We start from the raw sequence: 12,500 nt of genomic DNA on the forward strand, positions 1-12,500 counted from the left end.
GTCAGTGTTTCTGCCTTCTTTCGCCTCCTCAATTACTGGAGACTCGGCAAAATGAGCTCGAGTCTCTGTCCCTTTTCATTTACCCAAACGCAAACCACTGAAAAACAAAAACAAAAAACTGAATTTCAATTTTGAATTTGTTTTCAAACCAGAGCATGTATATTTTTACTCGACAGCTAGAAGTGTGTGTGTGTGTGCGTGTGTGTGCGGGTAAAAATCGTCAGGTTGTTACATACAGCAAGTAATTTTAATTGTCAACAAGTTGTGAACTATACCGCAATTCAAAACGTATGTCCGAACCAAACGAAAGTCAATATGAGAAATTTATAGAAGATAAGTTAATAATGGTACACCAGATACATGCATCACAACCATATGTGCGACATGCTGATCTCATATTAAGATAAACAGTGCATGACTTTGCAGATGGGGCTCAGTTAAGAATTTGAATAAGGGTTGTTTAAGGATGTTGAACGAAACACCCATGTTTCCAAAGGTGAATTATTCAAACCCCAAATAATACCTCTCAACACATGGCTATGATGCTCCCCCACTACTTCTGCTCATGATCAGAGATGCACATATCGTCAGCCACCAAGGGACATGCTCAACTGGTTAAGGTCAAACAACTGACAAGCAAACCTGTGGTATTGAGCAGAATATTTGCTGTAGCCCTATTGTTATTATTATTGAGGCGGCGAAGACTAGAATATCGAATGGGATCATTCCTTTCATAAGACCGTAGTGGTTGATTTGGCTGCTATTTTTTAGGCACTCGAGCTACCACGTAGAGGTGCCCTCATTGGCTAACAGTAGTATAGTAGTAGTTTCATTTTCAGCTTATGTTGAACGTCACAACGTGCACCTCATCCCTCACCAACACTTTCCAACATTACGCGGTATAACAGTCAGCCAATATTTGTTTAACAAACAGCATTCAAAAAATAAAATGGCAGCACTTCTTCTATCAGTAGTGGTAGTAGTAGTAGTAGTAGTAGTAGTAGTAGTAGTAGTAGTAGTAGTAGTAGTAGTAGTAGTAGTAGTAGATGAAATGAGTATTTTTTCTCTTTTTGAAATCTGGTACATATTTTGTTGGCAGTTAGGTGGGGATACGAAAAAGTCCTTCCTATTGACTATATCTCCACCAGCACTTACTCCACTGCTCCAGGTCTACGCATATTTTCTTTGTTGATACTAAAATTTTTAGGTTTTGTTTTGGCGGGAAAGCATCTTGCAAATCTCCAAAACTGATTAGAGAGCAAATATGTCCGACGATCATGGAGTTACTACTGAAACTACGGTCCCAGGTTTTGGCAAGGTTTCCTGGCAAAAACGTCCATTAAATATTAACGGTGTTGCTGGGCATTATTATTATTATTATTATTATTATTATTATTATTATTATTATTATTATTTCTCTTGTTCTTGTTTTTGTTGTTCGAACTGACTGGAAGAAAAGTGACAAAATATCAAATATCACCACCCAAATAATCACAACAACAATTACAACTACAACGACATGTACATACATACAGGCACACACACTCACACACACACACACACAGGCACACACACACACAGGCACACACACACTCACACACACACACACATGCGCACACAATCACACAGCTTGAAGATGGTCGAATTTTGGGCGTTAAATGAGATTTGGTAAAGTAAGAAAAGTAGAAACAAAAAACAACAATAATAATAATAATTTCTTCTATTATAGTCACAAGGCCAGCAGTTTGGGGGGAGGGGACGAGTTGACTATATAGACTCAGTATGAAACTGGTACCTATTTCATCGACCCCGAAAGGATGAAAAGCAAATCGACATCGGCGGAATTTGAACTCAGAACATAATAACGAGTTCTTCATTTCTTTTTTTCTAATTTTCTTAATAATATGGGGCGAATATCGCCAGCATTCCACGTGTGGTTGTATATAAATATAACCGCACGTGGATTGCTGGCGATTTTTCCTTGTTTTTCTTTATTTTTCTTTGGACTTTTCTCTTTCCGAGGAAGAGCTATGCTCGAAACATTAACAACTCTCTCTCTTTCACCGAGCATCAAATTAATATGTTTTTTGTGCACGTCCTCACCTTTGTATTTTTTCTTTTACTTTTTGTTCTCAATTTTTAATAGTTTGTTCTTTGAATTGATTACACACACACACACACACACACACACACACACACATATATATATATATATATATATATATATATATATATATATATATATACATGCACATATATATACAAAGAGAGAGAGAGATACACATTAGATATCATTTTAAAGTTGGGTACACATCGGTGCACTATGGGACGATACGATCGTAGTGAATAATAAAGAATCAAGTGAATTCCATTTTCTTTTTCTCATAACTTATATACAAATTAGTATATGTAATTATATATCATAATGCATATACATACTTGTGTGTGTGTGTGTGTGTGTGTGTGTGTGTGTGTGTGTGTGTGTCTGTACACACACGCACATACATTTTGCTAGGTGAAGGCTGTGATTTCGTGTTTTCATGTAGTTCCCTTTTTTTACAAATATTTATTACTATCATTTCTTTTTTTGCTTTTTTTTTTCATCTCGATTCAAGATGGAGGCATTAATTATTTAAAACTACATTCAATTACCACGGTATAATTTTGGGGGCAGTAGTGTGTTCGAAAATAATTCGCGAATAATAGTTCTCTATAGTTGCCACAAAAGTGGGTTATGTGTAAAATAAATACGTATATATATGTATATACATTTCTGTATGATATATATATATACACGTTTGTGTGTGTTTGTAAGTAAGTATGCGTGTAATATATATACGGTTTGCTTTTTGCTGTCTCTCTCTCTCAGTCCATTCTGTTATTCATTCTTGGTCTTCATAATTTGAGAATTCTCAGGGAAAGCGAAATAATAAGAGAGAGAAATAGAGACAGCCCTAAGCATACTTATGAGAGGGTGTCCGTCATTGTGACTCTGGACTCGCTTTCACAAGCTCTATCAGTCTCTCCTTTCACTATAATACAAAATATATTGAGTTTCACATTTTGGTACAAAACCGATACTTTCGCGGGAGGGGTTAAGTCGATAACATCGACCCCAGTAATCGACTGATACTCATTTTGTCGATTATCGATCTCGAAAGGATAAAAGTCAAAGTCAACCACAGCGGAATTTGAACTCGGTTCGTAAGTTCTTAAAGACGGACGAAATGCTTCCAAGCATTTCGTCCGTCGTGCTGACGATTCTGCCAGCTCATCGCCTTACCATAATACGAAATATGTCGTATTCCATTATTACCTTTGGCCCCCCTGAAGTCAAATATACTCCGTGGTGGACTGCAGCATTTCAACATCCTTCTGGTATCGGAGAAAATAGAATACGAAACATAATCTATTTTTAAGTGGGGGTTGCGAGGGTGGAGTCCGGCAGGTTTCTCTGTACCACCTTCATGTCCCACAGGCAAGTGTCGATGCTGGAAATGTTAATCATCATCATCATCATCATCACATTAACCATTAAAATCGTCGTCATCATCTTCATTATCGTTATCGTGATCAACATCATCAGCAGCAGCACGGTACTCAATATCACTCCTACCATGGCCCTCACCATGGACGGTGGTAGTGGTGCAGGGATGGTGGTCGTGCTGCTTATATATAAGCCACCCAGAAACAACAAACAAACGAAAAAAAGAAAAAGTAACAAAAAGAGACGAAAATTACACGAAACATAAAACGAAACGAAGAAAAAGTTATATAAAATAAATCGAAACGAAAAGAATAAATAGCAAAATGGAACGGAACGAAAGTAAGACAAAACAAGATGCAGCAAGTGAAAGAGAAAAGAAATTCTGTGTCGATTTCTCCATCAGGAAAAGAAAAAGAGAAAACACATCAGAAGTGAATGTGGAAGAATGGCGGCTGTCAGTTGATACGTTTGTCTGACAGGAAGTAAAGGGTTTTTAACTAATAGGGATCACATTGAAGGGAATACCTGAACAATAAAACACCGTTTCTGCTGACATTTCTATTAGTCTACTTTCGTACCTACACACACACACACACACACACACACACACACACACACACACACACACACACACACACACACACACACACACACACACACGCACACGCACACACACCGGTTCAATGATGTGGATTCTTAAGAATATGCGTGTAGACGTGAGTACTTAGGAATTTTTAAAACGTTAGATACTACTACTACTACTACTACTTCAGTAAAAATAATAATAATAACCCTTTCTAATATAGGCACAAGGCCTGAAATTTGTGGGGAGGGGATAAGTCGATTACATCAACCCCAGTGTTCAGCTGGGACTATTTTATCGATTTGGTCATGACGAAAGGCAAGGTCGACAATCCTTTTTATTATAAGGACAAAGCCTGAAATTTGGGGGAGGCGGCAGTCCATTACATCGACCCCAGTACTCAACTGGTATTTATTTTATCGAGCTCGAAGGGATGAAAGGCAAAGTCGACCTGGGCGGAATTTGAACTCAGAACATAAATGCCACTAAGCACTTTTCCCGGCGTGCTAACGATTCTACCAATCCTTTCTGCTGTAGACACAACGTTGCGAATGACAGTCGCAGCTTTATTGAGTTCCCGTCTACCGATGTAATAATAGTTTATTATACGCATCCTGAACTGATGTTCCCAATTTGCGAAACAGTGCAAGCGCAGGCAAAGTAAATTAATTATTTGATAATATCAATATGCAGCACGGGGGGTCGGGGTGTAATTTCAAATGTAAGGTGAGTCTTCACGTGTACGTATATTGAATGAACATGCAATTTAGCCAAGCTTTGAAATATAAAATGAAGCTGTTATAAAACAGCTTTTCTAAATTATCTCAAAATCTACTTTGTAATAGTTTTTAATTAATACGTGTGTGTGTGTGTGTGTGTGTGTGTGTGTGTGTGTGTGCGAGCATGCGTCTATTTATGTATGCGGGTGTATTAATAATAGCCACACCAGATCTCAGCGTTAAACTGGATCCAGATTTACGCATGCGCGAGCAACACCCAACGAGCATTCAGTTCTGATTAGTGACGTTTCCTATCACGATTGCCTTCGTTGTTGTTGTTGTTGATGTTATTTTATTAATTAATTTATTTACTTGTTTATTGTTGTTTTGTTCCTATTGCTTTGTTTTGTTGTTTGCGGTTTGTTGATGTTCTTCTTACTCTTCCTACTGTTGTTGTTGTTGTTAATGTTGCTCCATTTCACGAGTAAGTCCTTCATTACTTTCTTCGTCTTCTTCGTCTTTCTTCTTCTTCTTCTTCTTATTATTATTATTATTATTATTATTATTATCATTATTATTATTATTATTATTAGTTGTTGTTTCTCTTTTCCGAAATTCGTTCTGTTGTTATTCCCATATTATTTTCTGATTCATTTGTTGCCTTTGTGTGTGCGCGCATGCGTATGTACCTGTGTGTATGTGTTTGTGTGTGTTATTATTTAAATCAATTGTAAAAATAAGAAAGAGAGAGAGAGAAAGAGCAGGGAGAGTAGTAAGAGAAAGAGGTAGAAAGAAAGTGAGAGGGGGAGACGTATCTAGTTTTCATCCGGAATCATTGCTGCCTTTAACAATTTATTTACGGATTGTGAACGTTTTTAATGAGAGATTGTGGGATGTAGGGGTGGTTTGGGGGAGATTAACGAATGGTACAGCTGTAGAGGTGCAGGTGATGGTGAGGCTGCTGAGGGAAGGGGTGACTGGAAGGGCTGGCTGCTGGTCGGGGTTTCACATAGGTAATAATAAGTCGCTTGGTTAGTTATATCTGCTGGCGACCCACATATGCACATATATATATATATATATATATATATATATATGAGAACTTTTACTTGTTTTAGTCATCAGACTGCGGCCATGCTGGGGCACCGCCTTTTAAGAACTTTGACCCCAGTACTTACTTTTTCTGTATCTTTTTAAGCCTGCAACTTTTTTCTGTTGGTTCTCTTATGCCGAGCTGCATAGATATGAGGACGTAAACACACCAACACCGGTTGTCAAGCAGTGGTTGTGGACAAATGCACATACACACACACACGCACATGTATATATATATATATATATATATATACAATATATACGACAGGCTTCTTTCGGTTTCCGTCTAACAAATCTACTCACAAGGCTTTGGTCGGCCTAAATGGAAATAAACCCGTAGCCACGTGGTTGGGAAACAAACTTCTTACCACACAGCCATATTTCCCTCTCTTTCTCTCTGCCACTCTCTCTCTCTCTCTCTGCCACTCTCTCTCTCTCTCTCTCTCTCTCAATATATATATATATATATATATATATATATATATATATATATATATATATATACCAACATAGTGTGTGTGTGTGTCATGTATGTATGTATGTATGTATGTATAAGTTTATATATACATGTATGTATGATATGTTTATGAGAGGTAGGAAAGAGAGAGCGGGAGAGACAATGGAATGCAATAGAAAACACTATCAACAAAATAATGTGAAACAACAGACTAGAATAGGTTGATACAATAGAATTAATATGGCGTACAACAGTAACAATGGCATAAATACAATATATACAAGACACTGAACAATACATTGCAATACTATACAATATGACGGATTCAATACAGCACAACGATAATATAACACCATTCAAATATAATTCTCTCTCTCTCACTGTATGTTTAAGTGTGTGTGTGTGTGAGAGTGTTTGTGTGTGTCTGTGTGTATGGATATACGTGTGCATGTGTATATATTTCGATAGATAGTTACACATACATATACACACACATACCCATCTACTATTAAATTTAACCCTTCAGGTTTTCTATGGAGTATTTAGAGCCAGCACTGAAACTTAGGACGTTTGGTATGCGAATATAGATGCGTGTATTTATCTATGTGTGTGTGTGTATATGTGTGTGTGTAAGGGCCTGTTTTCATGCATGTGTCTCAGCAAACTATGATAAGCAGTTAAGATACATTTTCCTCGTATATACGTATGCATGTGTGTGCGTATATATATATATATATATATATATATATATATATATACGCGCACATACACATATATGCGCGTGTGTGTGTGTGTATTTGTATGCTTCGGTCTCCCAGTCAACTGTGCAACGGTATTGGTGTGTTTACGGCCCTATAACTTCGCGTTTCAGTAAAGAGACAAGAGGTGGGGGGAAAAATAAAGAGCAGACTTACTACAATTATTGAGAACCTCGGTTTCTTCGACTCAAACCATCAGGCATTGCTCCAGCGTGGCCGCAGTCCAAAGCCTGAAGCATGTAACAGAATAAAAGAAACAAATGAATAATAGAAAAAAAAGCAACAACAATAACTACAGCAACGGCAAGAAACCATCAACGATTGTCTAACTATCAAAGTTAAGCTGTTTCATCTCTGCAGCAATGCCAGTTGGTTGTCATACTCCACAAAAATGGCGAATGAAATGTTTGACAATAAGAAAGCAGGACTCTCTGACAAAAATTGAACAAAAATAAAGAAAAAACAAAACGTAAAAGTTAGGAAACAAATATATTGTAAGATGGCCGCCATCTTGCTTCTCTCTTTGAGATTTGCTTGTTGTTTCGTTGGAGCTGCTTGTAAGACACGGTGGAAGAATGAAGGAAGCAATGGGAAAGGAGGAGGAGGGGAGATGGAATGGGGTGTAGGGGTATTGTATAGAGAGGACAGAGTGACATTGAGAGAGAGAGGGGGGGTAAAACTGTATTTGATTGATAAAAAGAAATGTGGAGAAGAAAGTGGTGATGATGATGATGATGACCACGAGGAGGCGGGGGGGGGAAATAAGAGGGAAGGGGGAGGAGGTGGACGACGACGATGATAGCCATGATGATAAAGAGGATTGCAATGGTGCACGTTCCTGGTGGTGGTGATGATGATGATGATGATGATGATGACGACGGGCAACGACGATGATTATGACGATGATGATGAACTGCGAATTTCCTAACACGCTCCAAGACAGATAACTCCACTACACAACACGTTAACATTGCACACATGAACAAAGATGATTAATACCATGACAGTGGCGGTGGTATTGATGATGATGATCATCATCATCATCATTATCATCATCATGATGTTGGGGGGTTCTGGCGACGATAATCATCATCATCACCATCGTCATCACCATCATCAATACCCTCCCCATTGTCATCATCACCATCGTCATCATTATTATGATCATGACAGCGACAGCTTCGACAAGGACCACTACAATAGTAGCAAACAATGTCAATAATAATAATAATAATAATAATGATAATAATAATAAAGGGCGAAAGCGAAGAAGCGTATGAGGTTTGAGAATGGTAATAATGACAATGACAACTGCAGTTCACACATATACACGCATATACACGCATATGCACACGCATACACACACACAAGCAAACAAACAAACAAAAGCAGAAACAATTACAATAAGGGAAAAAAATATCCTGAATGAATGACTGAATGGATGAATAAGGGAATAAAGGAATTAAAGGAAAAATATCGAATATAGAAAGGGGGGATGGGTGGGAGGGTGAGAGGGAAAAAATATGGCGAATTGTTAAAAAGATGTTGAAAAAAGTAATAGACAAAAATATAAAAATGATTTTGAAAATTTTCTTTGATGAAACACTGTGACAACAACAACAACAACAACATATATTGTGGCAATTGCAGTAGAGATACAACAACAACAAACATAACAAATGATAAAGAAAACAATAACAGCAACAACAACAATAGCAAATCCAGTAGTAAAAGCATATAACAATACGACAACAACATCTACTCACGACAATTACAACAATAACGAAAATTTAAAAGAGAGGGTGAGGAAGAAGAAGAAGAAGAAGAGAGAGAGAGAGAGAGAGAGAAAGAGAGAGAGAGAAAGAGAGAGAGAGAGAGAGAGAGAGAGAGAGAACATAAAAATATTTGTAAGAGCGGCAAGAACAACAGCAATGGCAGTAGCTAGTTGTTATAGTAGTCATCATCATCATCATCATCAACATCACCATCATCATCATAATTATCGTCGTCATCATCATCATCATCATAATTATCGTCGTCATCGTCACCGTGTCACCCTTACTTTTGTCAGCATTATGATCATCATCGTCATCATTATTATCATCACCATCACCGTCATCATAGTCGTCATCGCCGTTGCCATGATCCACAATAAATTCAACAATAATAATATTGAATTTAGTATCGATAATCATAAAGGTTTCTTGTTTATTGTCCTTAATGTTGTTGTTGTTGTTATTGCTATGCTTTGGCATGAACGCACGTGTTTTCAGATTGCTCCAAGAAAATTGAATTATTACCAAGGCTTACCAAGCGAAAATTCTTCTGAATTATTATATAAATGGGGGGGGCGACTCCACAATGTGTAGAAGTTTAGCCCCCAATTCCTTCTGTAAACAAAACAATGTTCTGTTCCTAGACATGCCATAACTTTATTTCCTGTGCATTTACATTCCTCTCAATACGGCTCTTCATTTGAGAGAAACGAAAAACTCCCCACTCCCACTTCCCCCCCCCCCCGAAATTAAGTAGTAACAACGACCAAACGACTCAGAATACAAATAACACTAAAAATATACACGGAACGAATACTGAGACATGCGCACTGTAAATTAAGAAATATTGTGGCAATAGTATGTCACAAAAGCAAGTGTTTCTTTGCCTGAAGGATTTGTCCGAGAAAGGGGAATAAAACTTATTTCCCTTTCGCGAACGTAGGATAGGTTTTACAAGTGTCCTCAGAAAGTACATGGAGTAAGTCCTGAGTGATGAATCGATTCCGATTGCTTCTGTTGATTGGGACTGGGCGTGTCGAAGTGTGCCTACTCGTCGAAGCTGATGATGAATCAAGCAGACCTGGTGTGTCCCTAACCTAGCAGCAAAATGCATTACAGGAGTACATAACAGAATAAAACTCGCAATATATTACAGGATATAATTCGAGTGCAGTGTCCCTTGGCTGGTCGCCTTTGTGGACTAGACAAGTACTCAAAACTGGGGCACATGTGCTATAAACATATAGTAGAACATGACAATAAAAGAAAAACACCCATACATAGAAAAGCATATACTTTTCAGACAGACACAGAAAACGTATATATACATAAACAATGTACATGTGGATACGAATTGAAACATGAATGCAGCTTTGCATATATAGACGCACGCACGCTCAGATAGATAGATAGATGTACGTATATATGTATGTGTGTGTGTGTGTGTATATATATATATATATATATATATATATATATATACACGCACTTATATACACATGCAAGCATATGCAATATAACCATACGTACAAAATTTACAAAGAAAGCCATATGTACGTGAGGAAAAAAATCTCCATTTATACAGATAACAGGAAAAACAGTCGCTCACATACAAATGTGCATATAAGCATACATACAATAAAGATGTGTGTGTGTGTGTGTAATGCCTGCGTATGTATGCGTGTGTGTGTAACAAACCTGATATTGCTTTACTTCTAACCTCGCCCAACCGTATCATAGGACTGATAAAACAAAGTATCATGAAATGTAGGCATATTTCACAGATGAACCTCCGACGCCAACGTTACGCTCATATATATATATATATATATATATATATATATATATATATATATATATATATATATATATACATATACATATGTATACATGTAAGTTTGTGTATTTATATGTGTGTGTGTACGCGCTCGCATATCCTTGTATATGTATGTGTTAGTTTTACATTTTCTTAGAAAAAAATTAAAATGTCCGATTGAATGTATTTTGGAGAGAGTTGAAAAACAGAATGTTTGTCTAAGTGCTGTTGCATTTTTTATTCTTTTTCAAATTTTCGTTTGCTGTATTTGCAATTTTTATCATTGTTGATATGTTGCTTTTTTGTTCCTTTATATGTTGTTTTTATTGTTTTTACAAACTAAAACTATTAACAGTACAATTCTTATACATTATATATATATATATATATATATATATATATATATATATATATATATGCGTGTGTGTGTGTGTGTGTGTGTGTGTGTGTGTGTGTGTGTGTCTACACACATACATATATTTGTATATATATGTATTTTTGTATATGTGTTTTATATATGATTTTATAACTGCAAATACATGTATGTATGGCCTATTCGGTAACCATGTAAATACACATGTGCTCATATGTCTAATGCACAAACATACATATGCATACATGCATGCACATACATACATATATACAAGGGCATGCGTGTGTTTGTTTCATCATATATGCATATCGAGATATGATTTTTACTCCATGCATTTTTTCAATCAGTTAATTTCACTTTAATATATGTTTTAAAGTTTTTGTAGTTATTTTGTGGAATTTTACACATTTCAAATGGTTTTCCTATGAGTTGTTACATTAAAAAAATATTCGAAATTATGCAGAGAAGAAACTAAAAGAAATCTGTAGCAATATGTTTGTATGTGTGTATATTTCAGTGTTTTGAAAGTTGTTGTTGCTGTTTTTGTGTTGTTGTTTTGTGCCAGATCAAAGCCGTGATTGACGAAACTCGCGATCAAAGACTATCCAGCTGTTGTCACTCCATCTGCTACTGAAGCATATTTATGTATTCTGAAGAATAGTATTCAACATGTCTGCTTCTTTTAAATTGTATTTTAAGAGTGAAAGATGCGATTTCACTGAATGAAACAACTACAAGCTAATGATAAAAGACGAAGAGCAATCACTCAATATCCGTCTTCATCTGAGGAATTTCAGGCATCCGTTAGAGCTGCAAATCCTTGGATCTGCGCCTTGGATCTGCGCCTTGGATCTGTGTCTTGTTTTGGTCCTGTTAACAAAGCAGTGTCTTCTGTTACAGTAAAGACCACTCATGAGTGACAAGTCCCGGCTACAGTGACTGCACCTCAAGATGCTCTCTGTCTAGCAATATTGCTCCGCCGATAGTATAATGTGGAATTTCTTACTCTTCAGCAGAAGACCTCAGTCTCTCTTTTCATCCTTTTAAAGACGAAACAAGAGGTATGTCTCGTTCACAAGCTAACAGAGAAATAACAATAAATAAATGAATAAATACACAAATAAATAAATAAGAGATTATGGATTCTATCATTGTTACTCGGGGGATTTTCCAATCCCCGCCCGCTTCAGTCTACCGCCATGAAATTGCTAATAATAACAATATTCCGCTAATTACAGAGATAAACAATCATTAAAGTATTAGATTCAATTAGTTTTAAATTTAAATTTCAGTTTTAAATTTAAACTAGGATTAAATGGAGGATCCAGATTAAATAAATTGAATAGAAATTTGAACATTAACAGCAAAGACAAAATTCACGGTCACAGTTTTTCGTTTCTATCTCCATTGTATATCTGTTGTATATGGATAATCGTG

General features: G+C 36.6%; 1 protein-coding gene and 1 long non-coding RNA gene across 8 annotated transcripts in view; one reads left to right on the plus strand and one right to left on the minus strand.

Moving 5' to 3' along the window:
* Positions 1-12,500, plus strand: part of LOC106878716 (transcription factor COE3) — a 335,557-nt gene that overhangs the window by 248,655 nt on the left and 74,402 nt on the right. The window lies entirely within an intron of this gene.
* Positions 1-12,500, minus strand: part of LOC106878718 (uncharacterized) — a 151,253-nt gene that overhangs the window by 44,432 nt on the left and 94,321 nt on the right. Inside the window, exon 3 of the long non-coding RNA XR_008266602.2 lies at positions 7,256-7,329. This is a non-coding gene — a long non-coding RNA (uncharacterized LOC106878718). The remainder of the gene's footprint in view (positions 1-7,255; positions 7,330-12,500) is intronic.

This window comes from Octopus bimaculoides, chromosome 22, assembly GCF_046866305.1.
Source record: "Octopus bimaculoides isolate indiv1 chromosome 22, ASM4686630v1, whole genome shotgun sequence".
Taxonomy (NCBI): domain Eukaryota; kingdom Metazoa; phylum Mollusca; class Cephalopoda; order Octopoda; family Octopodidae; genus Octopus; species Octopus bimaculoides.